This window comes from Bubalus bubalis, chromosome 14 (genome assembly GCF_019923935.1).
Source record: "Bubalus bubalis isolate 160015118507 breed Murrah chromosome 14, NDDB_SH_1, whole genome shotgun sequence".
Classification (NCBI taxonomy): domain Eukaryota; kingdom Metazoa; phylum Chordata; class Mammalia; order Artiodactyla; family Bovidae; genus Bubalus; species Bubalus bubalis.
The window spans coordinates 42,615,826-42,628,658 of NC_059170.1; positions in this window are offsets into that span (position 1 = coordinate 42,615,826).

The window sequence follows — 12,833 nt, forward strand, 5'->3', positions numbered from 1 at the left end:
GGGTATATACAGACATTTGGGGCTTCCCCAGTGGCTCTGATGGTAGAGAATCCACCTGCAATATGGGAGACCTGGGTTCCAACCCTGGGCTGGGAAGATCTCCTGGAGGAGGAAATGGCAACCCACTCCATCGCCTGGAGAATCCCCATGGACAGAGGAGCCCGAGGGCTACAGTCCATGTGGTCGCAAAGAGTCAGACATGGCTGAGCAACTAAGCAATCATAGCATACAGCCATTTAAAATGTTGCTATTTAACACCACTGAAACCCATTCTTACTAAGCCATGAGAATGTAGGTGACTGGGGGGATTTGGCCCAGGGGTCATAGTGTCCTGATCCCTGCCCTCGCTTAGGATTTCTTTTGCAGATTAATGTTTAACATTTTATGACTCAATGCTATTTGCAAGAAAGGTAGGTTTGTTTTTTGTGTGTTCGTTTTTTTTTTTGCTTTGTCTTCAAAATTACCCATCTTCACAGTGAGTAGAAACAGCACTGTCCTTCACTCCAAGGGAGAGAGTTTGGCTTCCTATATCATGCGGGGGTGAAGAGGCAGAGTATCGGCTCTACTTATTTCCTGATTACTTGTGTCCACCAGTGAAGTTGGATGTCAAGGCCCCATCTCTGAATGCACTTAATATTTCATACATTTCATTGGTGAAAAGAGGGGCTCACCTGAGGAGGTGACAGGCAGGTGTTAGCCCAGAAACCAGAGGCCAGGTGTGGGCTGCAAGACAAGCCTGGGTGGATCTGCAGCATCCTGGCCACAAATAACTGAGTCATGGATTAGTTCACTGAACTGATGCTGACTGAGCTCCTGTGTGTTTGCACTGTGCTGGGTACTGGGAAGACAGCCCTGAGCAACAGACGATTTCCACATCTGGAGTCTACATTTAAGTAAGGCAAGGCAGATAACACACACGTGGACAAAAAAGTCAAGAATGCAATCAAATGCTGATGTGCCTGGAAGAAGGTGAAACAGATGATGTAAGAGTGTTGTCTGGAGGGGGTGGCAAGACTGAAGAAGGAGCTGTTTAGGAGAAAGAACAAGGAAGATAGAACCAAAGCAAGTGCAAAAGCCCTGGGGGCAGGAACAAAGAGCCATCTAGGAATTTGGATCAGGAGTTGCTATCTAAAGTGGGATTTTCAGTGGAGACAGGGACCTTTTACAGGGCCACTGAGAGAGGAAGGATAGAAAAATGCTTCTGTAGAGTTAATTTTTCTAAATCCTGAGAAATGATGTGAGCAAGGGATTCTGTGGAAATAATTACTAGATTGGTGTGGTGAAATGTGTGCAGTAAGCTGAACATTAAGGACCAGACGAGAGCAGCAGGATTTTGTCCAGATTTTGCCTTGAAGGTGATGGAGAGCCGGCAGAAAGGCAGGTACACAATGCATTTTGCAAGATTCACTTGGCAGCTCTGTTTGGGAGGGGTTGAAAGGGAAAATGGAAGCTTATTTTTTTTTTCTTTCTAAATTTGCAGCTCCCTCAATTTAATCAAAGGTTTGTGTCTGGGACATCAAACCAGCAAGAGCTCCCTCATTGTTTGTAGGGTTTGTTCACGCCTGGGGTGGACCCCACTGCACGGCACCAGGAGAAGCCATTCCCAGTACTGATGACCTAGGCTGAGCTCTGACTTCGTGGAGCTGGAATTAATTCCACATGTGACTCAGGAAGCTCTGAGGGTCTACAGAAGGTCCATGCTGCTGCTGCTGCTGCTAAGTTGCTTCAGTCGTGTCCGACTCTGTGTGACCCCATAGACGGCAGCCCACCAGGCTCCTCTGTCCCTGGGATTCTCCAGGCAACAACACTGGAGTGGGTTTGCCATTTCCTTCTCCAATGCATGAAAGTGAAAAGTGAAAGTGAAATCATTCAGTCATGTCCGACTCTTAGCGACCCCATGGACTGCAGCCTACCAGGCTCCTCTGTCCATGGATTTTCCAGGCAAGAGTACTGGAGTGGGGTGCCATTGCCTTCTCAGACAGAAGGTCCATAGGTGTCCCCAGATGTTAACAGCAAACAAAAGGAGAGAAGAGTGGACGGCATACCCCACACACCCCTGCCCCCACCCCTGCCCCCGGAGACAGCCGGGTGAGGATCCTGCCTCTTAGGTGCCAGTCCTGGCTCAGAGACTATTTAAGCTATGTGACCTCTGGTGAGTGGCTTAACCTCTCTGGTCCTGATCCCTTCTCTCCTTCATCTCATCCCCACCAGATTCCAGTAATACAGAGCAAAGTTTGGTGATGGTGTGTGCCCAGGAACACCACCTGGGAGCTTCAGTTCACTTCAGTTGCTCAGTCGTGTCCAACCCTTTGTGACCCCATGAATCACAGCATGCCAGGCCACCAACTCCCAGAGTTCACTCAAACTCACATCCATTGAGTCAGTGATGCCATCCAGCCATCTCATCCTCTGTCATCCCCTTTTCCTCCTGTCCCAATCCCTCCCAGCATCAGAGTCTTTTCCAATGAGTCAACTCTTCACATGAGGTGGCCAAAGTACTGGAGTTTCAGCTTTAGCATCATTCCTTCCAAAGAACACCCAGAGCTGATCTCCTTTAGAATGGACTGGTCGGATCTCCTTGCAGTCCAAGAGACTCTCAGGAGTCTTCTCCAACACCACAGTTCAAAAGCATCAATACTTTGGTGCTCAGCTTTCTTCACAGTCCAACTTTCATATCCATACATGACCGCTGGAAAAACCATAGCCTTGACTAGACGGACCTTTGTTAGCAAAGTAATGTCTTTGCTTTTGAATATGTTTTCTAGGTTGGTCGTAACTTTTCTTCCAAGGAGTAAGCGTCTTTTAATTTCAAGGATTCAATCACCATCTACAGTGATTTTGGAGCCCCCCAAAATAAAGTCTGACACTGTTTCCACTGTTACCCCATCTATTTCCCATGAAGTGGTGGGACCAGATGCCATGATCTTCGTTTTCTGAATGTTGAGCTTTAAGCCAACTTTTTCACTCTCCTCTTTCATTTTCATCAAGAGGCTTTTTAGTTCCTCTTTACTTTCTGCCATAAGGGTGGTGTTATCTGCATATCTGAGGTTATTGATATTTCTCCCGGGAATCTTGATTCCAGCTTGTGCTTCTTCCAGCCCAGTGTTTCTCATGATGTACTCTGCATAGAAGTTAAATAAGCAGGGTGACAATATACAGCCTTGACATACTCCTTTTCCTATTTGGACCCAGTCTGTTGTTCCATGTCCAGTTCTAACTGTTGCTTCCTGACCTGCATATAGGTTTCTCAAGAGGCAGGTGGTCTGGCATCTCTTGAAGAATTTTCCACAGTTTATTGTGATCCACACAGTCAAAGGCTTTGGCATAGTCAATAAAACAGAAATAGATGTTTTTCTGGAACTCTCTTGCTTTTTCCTTGATCCAGCAGATGTTAGCAATTTGGTGTCTGGTTCCTCTGCCTTTTCTAAAACCAGCTTGAACATCAGGAAGTTCACAGTTCATGTATTGTTGAAGCCTGGCTTGGAGAATTTTGAGCATTACTTTACTAGCGTGTGAGATGAGTGCAATTGTGTGGTAGTTTGAGCATTCTTTGGCATTGCTTTTCTTTGGGATTGGAATGAAAACTGACCTTTTCCAGTCCTGTGGCCACTGCTGAGTTTTCCAAATTTGCTGGCATATTGAGTGCAGCACTTTCACAGCATCCTCTTTCAGGATTTGAAAGAGTTCAACTGGAATTCCATCACCTCCACTAGCTTTGGTCATAGTGATGCTTTCTAAGGCCCACTTGACTTCACATTCCAGGATGTCTGGCTCTAGGTGAGTGATCATACCATCGTGATTATCTTGGTCATAAAGATCTTTTCTATACAGTTCTTCTGTGTATTCTTGCCACCTCTTCTTAATATCTTCTGCTTCTGTTAGGTCCATACCATTTCTGTCCTTTATCAAGCCCATCTTTGCATGAAATGTTCCCTTGGTATCTCTAATTTTCTTGAAGAGACCTCTAGTCTTCCCCATTCTGTTGTTTTCCTCTATTTCTTTGCATTGATCGCTGAGGAAGGCTTTCCTATCTCTTCTTGCTATTCTTTGGAACTCTGCATTCAGATGCTTATATCTTTCCTTTTCTCCTTTGCTTTTTGCTTCTCTTCTTTTCACAGCTATTTGTAAGGCCTCCCCAGACTGCCATTTGGCTTTTTTGCATTTCTTTTCCATGGGGATGGTCTTGATCCCTGTCTCCTGTACAATGTCACGAACCTCAGTCCATAGCTCATCAGGCACTCTATCTATCAGATCTAGTCCCTTAAATCTATTTCTCACTTCTGCTGTATAATAAGGGATTTGATTTAGGTCATACCTGAATGGTCTAGTGGTTTTCCCTACTTTCTTCAATTTAAGTCTGAATTTGGCAATAAGGAGTTCATGATCTGAGCCACAGTCAGCTCCTGATATTTTTGCTGACTGTATAGAGCTTCTCCATCTTTGGCTGCAAAGAATATAATCAATCTGATTTCGGTGTTGACCATCTGGTGATGTCCATGTGTAGAGTCTTCTCTTGTGTTGTTGGAAGAGGGTGTTTGCTATGACCAGTGTGCTCTCCTGGGAGCTTAAAATATACCAATTCTTGGCCCAGCCCCAGACCCACTGAATGGGAGCCTCAGGGGGTGGGACCCAGCTTACACACTTGGAGAAAGAAAGTGTTCCAGGTTTTGCTAATGTCCAGGTGGGGCTGGGAGGCACTGGCATTAGGCACAGGGCCCAGGGTGTGACCAGCAGCCCCGGTCAACTCTCCGGCCAGGGAAGTGCCAATTTGCCGATCATTTGCAGTCCTGAATAGTCTTTGGAAGGACTGATGCTGAAGCTGAAGCTCCAATACTTTGGCCACCTGATGTGAAGAGCCAACTCATTGGAAAAGACCCTGATGCCAGTAAAGATTGAAGGCGGGAAAAGAAGGGGATGGCAGAGGATGAGATAGTTGGATGGCATCACTGACTCCATGGACATGAGTTTGAGTAAGTTCAGGGAGTTGGTGATGGACAGGGAGGCCTGGCGTGCTGCAATTCATGGGGTCGCAAAGAGTCAGACACGACTGAGCGACTGCACTGAACTGAACTTGTGATGCTTTTGTTATTATAATCCTATACAGTAGCCTGCCTCAGGGAGCCTGCCCCTCAGCCTGAATGGTAAACTACAGTGCCTTTGTTCAGCCAATAGGGAGACAGTCTGACCCTGCCCACCTGAGAACGGCTATGGGAGAGGAAAAATGAACAAATCTCCTCCTATTTTGCAAGATAAGTGCAAAGTTATCTTTGCAAGTTACTTTACTTTCTTACCTCCTCCCCCTCTCTGTTCTATAAAAGAACCTGTCATCCAGACCCGAAAAGATGGTTTTTATGAAGAGGCTAAATGGCCATCTCCTAAGTCAGCCGGCTCGTATTCCTTGCCTCAACACCTCATCTTCTCTTATTTTATCGGCCAGTCTCGCATCAGAACAAGCTTGGACTTGGGAACAAGCCCTCACTGGCTGCTTCTCCTGACATCTGAGAGTCCCCAGCACGTGATTTGAGCTTTAGGGAAGAGACTCCTCACCAGGAGCCTCGGAGGGACAAAAAGTGCATGTCTCACTTTTTGAATCAGCTGCACTGAGGCGTGATTCACATACAGTGTGTGGGAGCTGGAGCCAAGATGGAGAAACAGGGATTTCTGAGCAGAGCTTCCCCCTTGTGGGCACACGCCCCTATCCTGGGTCCAGTTGAAATTTAGGGTTGGGTTCAGGGGTCCTGGGGGCCTGAGATGTGCAATTCTGACAAATCTTGGGGGCTGCTGATGCTGCTGGTGGGGAGCAGCCTGAACAGTCTAGGAAGTGAGGACCCCAGGAGGACTTGGCCTCTGAGGACACCATCATCTCGACGCCAAGATCAGCAGAAGGCAGGCTGGGACCAGGGGATTCAACTGTGCTTGGAAAACCTCATTCAATGCCAAAAGCGGAAAGTGAGCCAGACAGGTTAAAGTTGATATGGGGACAGGCATTGACCAGCATCTGGGGAAAGGATTCTCCCCATTCTGCAGACAGAGAAACTGAGGCTAAAGGAGGTTAAGCACCCTAATCTAGGGCACGTGTATTTGCAAGTGGAGACAGGCTTGGGAACCGCACATCTAATTCTAAATCCAGCGTCCTCTGTCAGAGTTGCCTATCCTAGGTGTCTAAGAAGAACCGGGACGTGGGAGACCAGTGTGGGGAGGAAGGCAGGAAGAAGGGAGAGCGGTGGGAGCAGGGGAAGAAGGGAAGAGGCGTGTGGCTAAATCATTCCGAGCCTGTTTTCTCCTTTGTGAAATGGAGAGAATTGCTCCCTGGAGGTTCAACTGGCTAATCTTCAGAGAGCCACTAAAAATAAACATTTCCCCTTTAAGATAACGAAAATAAAGTGATTCTTGAACCAAAAATGTCAGGACTGTGTATGTGGTACACAGTAGGAATTTAATAAAGAAGAGTCAAATTACGTGTAAATTAGGACTCTTTCAGCTGGAAGAGAGAGATTTAGATTTGCTGAAGCAGGAAGTGGAATGTGTTTGCTCACCTAGATGGGAATGCCTGCACAGAAGGATCCAGCAGCCCAGTGATGCTCTGCTCTCCCGCCACGGCCCCCTCTGCTTCTCCCTGTTGAATTCACTAGACAGTTCTCCCACCTTGTAGGAAAAATGGATCCCTATAGCCTGAGACTTGATATTCCTTCTCGACTACCCCAGAGACCTTTCGGCAGAAGACCTCTAATGGTGGGCTGACCATGACCTGGCCTGGGAGAGGTGTTAACCCCTGGAAGACAAGCCACCTCCATCAGACCACAAGCCCTGCCCTAAAGGACAAAGGGAGTTCTTCCACCAGAAGGAAGGAGGCCAGTTAGGCAAGACAACTGCTATGGACTTCAATATACCAAAGCACTTTTTAAAAAATAAAAAGTACTATAAGCCTTAATCCATGTTAAGTGCAATAACTTCTTGCACTTCTTAGCAAGAACAAGCACCCTCTCTGGTCTGCAGGCACCAGGATATGCTGAGGGACGGAACACAAAGCAGACAGAGGACCACAGACAACTGTGAAATAGAGCTCAGCTCTGTGTCTCCCAAATCAAATGAGAACAGAGAGGGGCTAACTCTGGGGCACAGGGAACCAGGGAAGGGGCCATCCTCAAGCAGGAAGACAAGCACCAAAATAATAAGCAGGAAAACAAAAATAACTTACTTCACTTTTAAATGATATACCTTTTAAAGCAAAACACAGGACATAACATATTTTATTGAAATATAATTGATTTACAACATCCTATTACTTTCAAGTGTCCAACATAGTGATTCAATATTTTTAAAGCTATGAAAAAACACTTGCTATATTTTACTGTGTTGTACAATATATTCTTGTTGGTTATCTATTTTAAATATAGTAGTTTGTATCTCTTAATCACTTACCCATAACTCATTCCTCCCACTTCCTTTCCCCACTAGTTTTTTTTTTTTTCTATGTCTGTGAATCTGTTTCTGTTTTGCTATATATATTTGTTTGATATATACAATCATTTTTTAGATTCTACATATAAGTAATATCATACAGTATTTGTCCTTCTTGGTCTGACTTATTTCACTAAGTATGATATTCTCTAGATTCATCCATGTTCCTGCAAATGGCAGAATTTCATTCTTTTTTATGGCTGAGTTTTATTCTCTTGTATATATTTACCACGTCTTCTTAAGCCAGTCATCTGTTGATGGGCACTTGGGTTGCTTCCATGTCTCGGCTGTTGTAAATAGTGTTGCTATCAATACTGGGGTGCACGTATCTTTGTGAGTTAGTGGGTTGTTTTTTTTTTTTTGAATATATGCCCAAGAGGGGAATTGCTGGATCATATGGTAGTTCTATTATTAGTTTTTTTGAGGAACCTCCATACTGTTCTCCATAGTGGCTGCACCAGTTTACATTCCCACCAACAGTGCATGAGAGTTCCCTTTTCTCCACACCTTTACCAACAATTTGTTATTGGTAGACTTTCTGATGATGGCTATTCTGACTGGTATGAAGTAAAGGACTGATGCTGAAGTTGAAGCTCCAATACTTTGGCCACCTGATGTGAAGAACTGACTCATTGGAAAAGACCTTGATGCTGGGAAGGATTGAAGGCAGGAGGAGAAGTGGACGGCAAAGGATGAGATGGTTGGATGGCATCACCAACTCGATGGACATGAGTTTGAGCAAGCTCTGGGAGATGGGTAAAAGACAGGGAAGGCTGGCATGCTGCAGTCCATGGGGTTGCAAAGAGCTGGACACGACTGAGCGACTGAACTGAACTGATGAAGTTATATCTCATTATAGTTTTAATTTGCATTTGTCTAATAATTAGCAATGCTGAGCATCTTTTCATGTGCCTGTTAGTTGTCTGTTTGTCTTCTTTGAAAAAATATCTATTAGGTCTTCTGCCTATTTTTTTTTTTAATTGGGTTGGTTTTTTTTTTTTTTTTTTGATATGTGTATGAGCTGTTAATGGGACTCCCTGGTAGCTCAGTTGGTAAAGAATATGCCTGCAATGAGGGAGACCTGGGCTCCATTCCTGGGTTGGGAATATCCCCTGGAGGAGGGCATGGCAACCCACGTCAGTATTCTTGCCTGGAGAATCCCCATGGACAGAGGAGCCTGGCGGGCTACAGTCCACAGTGTCGTGAAGAGTTGGACACAAATGAGCGACACAGAACACACATGAGCTGTTAATATTTTTTGAATTTTAACCCCTTATCAGTCATATCACTTGCACAGATTTTTTTTTCTCATTCAGTGATTGTCTTTTCATTCTGTTAATGGTTTCCTTTGCTGTGCAAAAGCTTTTAAGTTTAATTAGGTCCCATTTGCTTATTTTTGATTTTGTTTCCATTAGTCCAAGAGACAAACCCAAAAAGATATGGCTATGACTTAGGTCAAAGGGTATTCAGCCTGTGTTCTCTTCCAGGAGTTTTATGGTTTCTAGTCTCACATTTGAATTTATCTTTGTATATGGTTTGAGAAAATGTTCCTCTTTTACATATAGCTGTCTATCAGCATTCTTTAGTTTTAACTTTGTATCTTTTTCAGCATAACACAAGGAGGTAGGTTATAGGTATAGAATGTAGCAGCAAAAAAAGAAAATAGAACAAAAAGGTGGTGACCTTTTGGCATGTATTTTTGTTGTATGTGGCACATATTGAAGACAATACTGAAAATGATTTGAACAATGAGAAATTCATATTCTACCTCTTGAAGAGTCCTAGGAAAGGGATTTTTTTAAGTGGGTACTTCCCCTATAATAAAGATGCTGGTCTCTGATGGTCTCTGCCCATCATTCTCTCATGCTTTAGTAAGCGTGTTTTTCAGGGATCCCTCCGATGCATGTTCCCCAAACTCCATCTCTGGATTGATCTGAACCCCAGCTGCAGAAGATGGAGTGATTAATCACTCATTCTCTCAACCAATGTTTACAGGGTTCCTAGAAGCAGCTCTCATGTGAAATGCAACCCCAATATTTAAAAGGCATGAGTGCTTCCAGGTAACTCTTATTTCTATGTGCAGGTTGGCCATTGAATTACAGTCATAGGAATGATGTAGTCATGTATGAATATTCATTGGAAGGATTGATGCTGAAACTGAAGTTTCAATACTTCAGTACATTGGTCACCTAATGCAAAGAGCCGACTCATTGGAAAAGACCCTGATGCTGAAAAGATTGAAGGCAGGAGGAGAAGGGAACGACAGAGGATGAGATGGTTCAAAGGCATCACTGACTCAATGGACATGAGTTTGAGCAAACTCAGGGAGATGGTGAAGGACAGGGAAGCCTGGCTTGCTGCAGTCCATGGGGTCACAAAGAGTTGGACAGAACTTAGGGACAGAACACAACACACAGGAAGGAACTGATTTCCTCCAGGAATCTCATTTTCCCTTTACCCTTCATAGGTAAGCACCCCAAAAGACTTCTGGTTTCTTGGATAGAAGACCCTGAATTGGTTTAGTTGCTTGTGAACCGCTTCCAGAGGGAACCTCTCAATATCTCCGTACTGAGTGAGTCTCTGTTCTTCTTTTCTGATCCATCGTTAGATGTCTGAATGCAGCACTAACTGGCCTACTTTTTGTAATTTTGTGGAGGATAGGATTTCTGTGGGTGTGAGAGCTGACCCCAGATTGATTCTGATTTATATCATCAGTCAGCTTGAATATGAAAGTTTCTGACTCATTGAAGAATTAAGTAAACCTCCTGGGACAGCTTTGGAAAATTCCACTGTGGACCACTGGGTGTGTGGAGACCTATTACCTGTCAGCCTATGTGGCATTTGCTTGGTGTGATATTCCAAAGACTCCGACCAAAACCTTGTTCACTCAGGGGCTGTAAAAGTTGCAGGATCAATAAAGCCAAGTTTTGCAGGGTTTATACTCTGCCTCGCTCTTCCGTCTAGGTCCCTTGATTGGTGAGTCCCCCATACAGAGTCTATGTTTTCTGTGCTCATCCAGGCCCAGGTGCCAGGGTGAAGTTTGGCAACCTTAGAATTTATGTGTCTGCAAGCTGGACAAATGCAGAGATGGGAACTGGGTGCTGCTTGAGGGGCCCCATCGCCATTGCTGAAGACCATCCCCATGACCAAGGGAACCACTGATGTCATGCCAGGCAGACCTGGCCCCTCCAGGTATTTCAGGGCCAGTGAGAGCTTTAGAATCTCATTTTTTAAAAAATGCATCAGTTCGGTTGCTCTTCTCATTTCACGAGGGGTCCACTTCCCTGTTTAACTTGGTGTAGAATCATGTGTTATTCTTGTTGTTGTTGTTTAGTTGCTCAGTCGTGTCTGACTCTGTGTGACCTCATGGACTGTAGTTCACCAGGCTTCTCTGTCCTTGGGATTCTCCAGGCAAGAACACTGTGTTACTCTAACTTAGCCAACTGCCCCAAACACACGTCTTCCTTTCTCTTTTCTGAGTCATGTGTGTGATCCATACCCCAATTCTGTTGTAGGAGATGCATGACTTTGCAACCACCCATGACATACTCTTGTACCAAACCCATAGCTGCCTTTGATCTTGACAAACCTGAGGGAGGTTAAATATAATGTTAGGGACATGGCGGGGCCCTACGTTCTTTTTATTCCTCTTTGAAGGTATTGACCTGATGGCAACTCTGCCCTAAGATGGAAATTGGAAATATAATGTGAGAGGAAGACTATTTTGCCCTGGTACTAAAAGAGAGAAGGTTAAAAAAAATTTTCCAAACTTAGTCATAAATAATGAATTTGACAACTTTTATTATCTCACTTGAAAAGTTGTCCATGTGTTAAAAAGGCTTAACATCATTTGGAGCTCAAAAATAAATGATACATTCCTCACAAGCAGAGAATGTTCTATCATTGGAGAGCCAAGAACATTAAAAAGGGTTTACAACACGTCAGATGATTGTGAGAGTTTCTGGACTTGATGCTGAGGATGTCAAGATAAGGGAGATGTTTAGATGACATTCGAATCAGTTGGTTGAAAAATATGACTTTTGTAACTCAAAAGATTCTCTAATATTAAAACAAAAATGCCATCCTATTGAAAGTCTTGGTGTTATTTGGCAAACTCTGCTTAAACTGCTTCAATTTGTATAATTCTAAAAACAGTTCTCCAAAAATACAACCCTGGATTCCCTTTCCTCATTGTTCTGACAAATATTTTCCTTTCCAGTTTTCAGCTCTAATTGTACAACAGGATCCTTGCACCTCACAGATGGAAGTTCCCTGCTCCATCTTTCTTTCACTGTTACTTTCAACAGTTTGGAGATTGTGTTGAGGTTAAATCAAAAATCAAAACCTTGTCACTGGCGTTTTGCTTTCCCTTGGGGGAACACGTAGTTGGCTCGGCTCAGTCCTGACAAGGTAATGAAAGTCATTCTAATTTTTATTTAAGAAAAAGCAATTTTCATAAATGGTGTACCACTAATGGATCATGATCATCTGTAAGCCCCACAGCAAATTACTCTTAATCCAGTTTGCTGTGTTGCCTTACCTGAGGGAAATAAGACCCACCCTTCCTCTGGGCTGGCATACTGTTCCCAGAGACTTCTTCAATATATATTAATCCCGTCATTTATCTTTGTCAACTGAGAACAAAAATAATTTGCAGAAGAGTAAACAGAAGCTGGTAGGAGAAGGGAGCTCGCATTATTAAATGGCGGAAAGCAGGTGCTCGCAAAGCCAAGCTTATTTTTATTGCAAAACTTGAGTAATTCTCCTTCTGCATCTGTGCATAGTAAATACAAGCCAGGGGGGAAAAAATCTCATATTTTAGAGGAAACTGAAATCACTTCAGCTGAAGAAAGAGGGCCGGTACTAGCCTCGTGGCTTGATTTTTTAAATCAATCTGAAAATAGATTAATGCTCTCCAAAGGGCAGAAGAGATAAAGGAAAGGGTGAGAATTGAAGGGAACGTCCATTTGATTTCAAAGATGCAAAAATAATAAAATATACCTCCAATCATCAGTTTTCTGGACCAGATCTGGGTCTTGACTGCATCTTCTCTTTTACTCACACTTTCCTGATTATTAAATTCATATTAAATCATTTAATGATTATTAAAATATTTAAAACTGTTTCTAAAGCCAGTAATCATACTCATACTAAGTAGTATTAACTTCATTAATAATGACACAAATAATGTTATTAATACTAAGAATACTAATTGTAACTTTCTCTTGAGAGCCACCAGCTGTCAGACTCCGCTATAAACATTTTAAGATTGTCCTCAACATTGCCCCATTGAGGAGGAAGATAAATGAGGGTCAGAGAGGTTAAATGAACCTCTCATGGCTAAACTTGCCACAATAGTCAGGAGCACATGC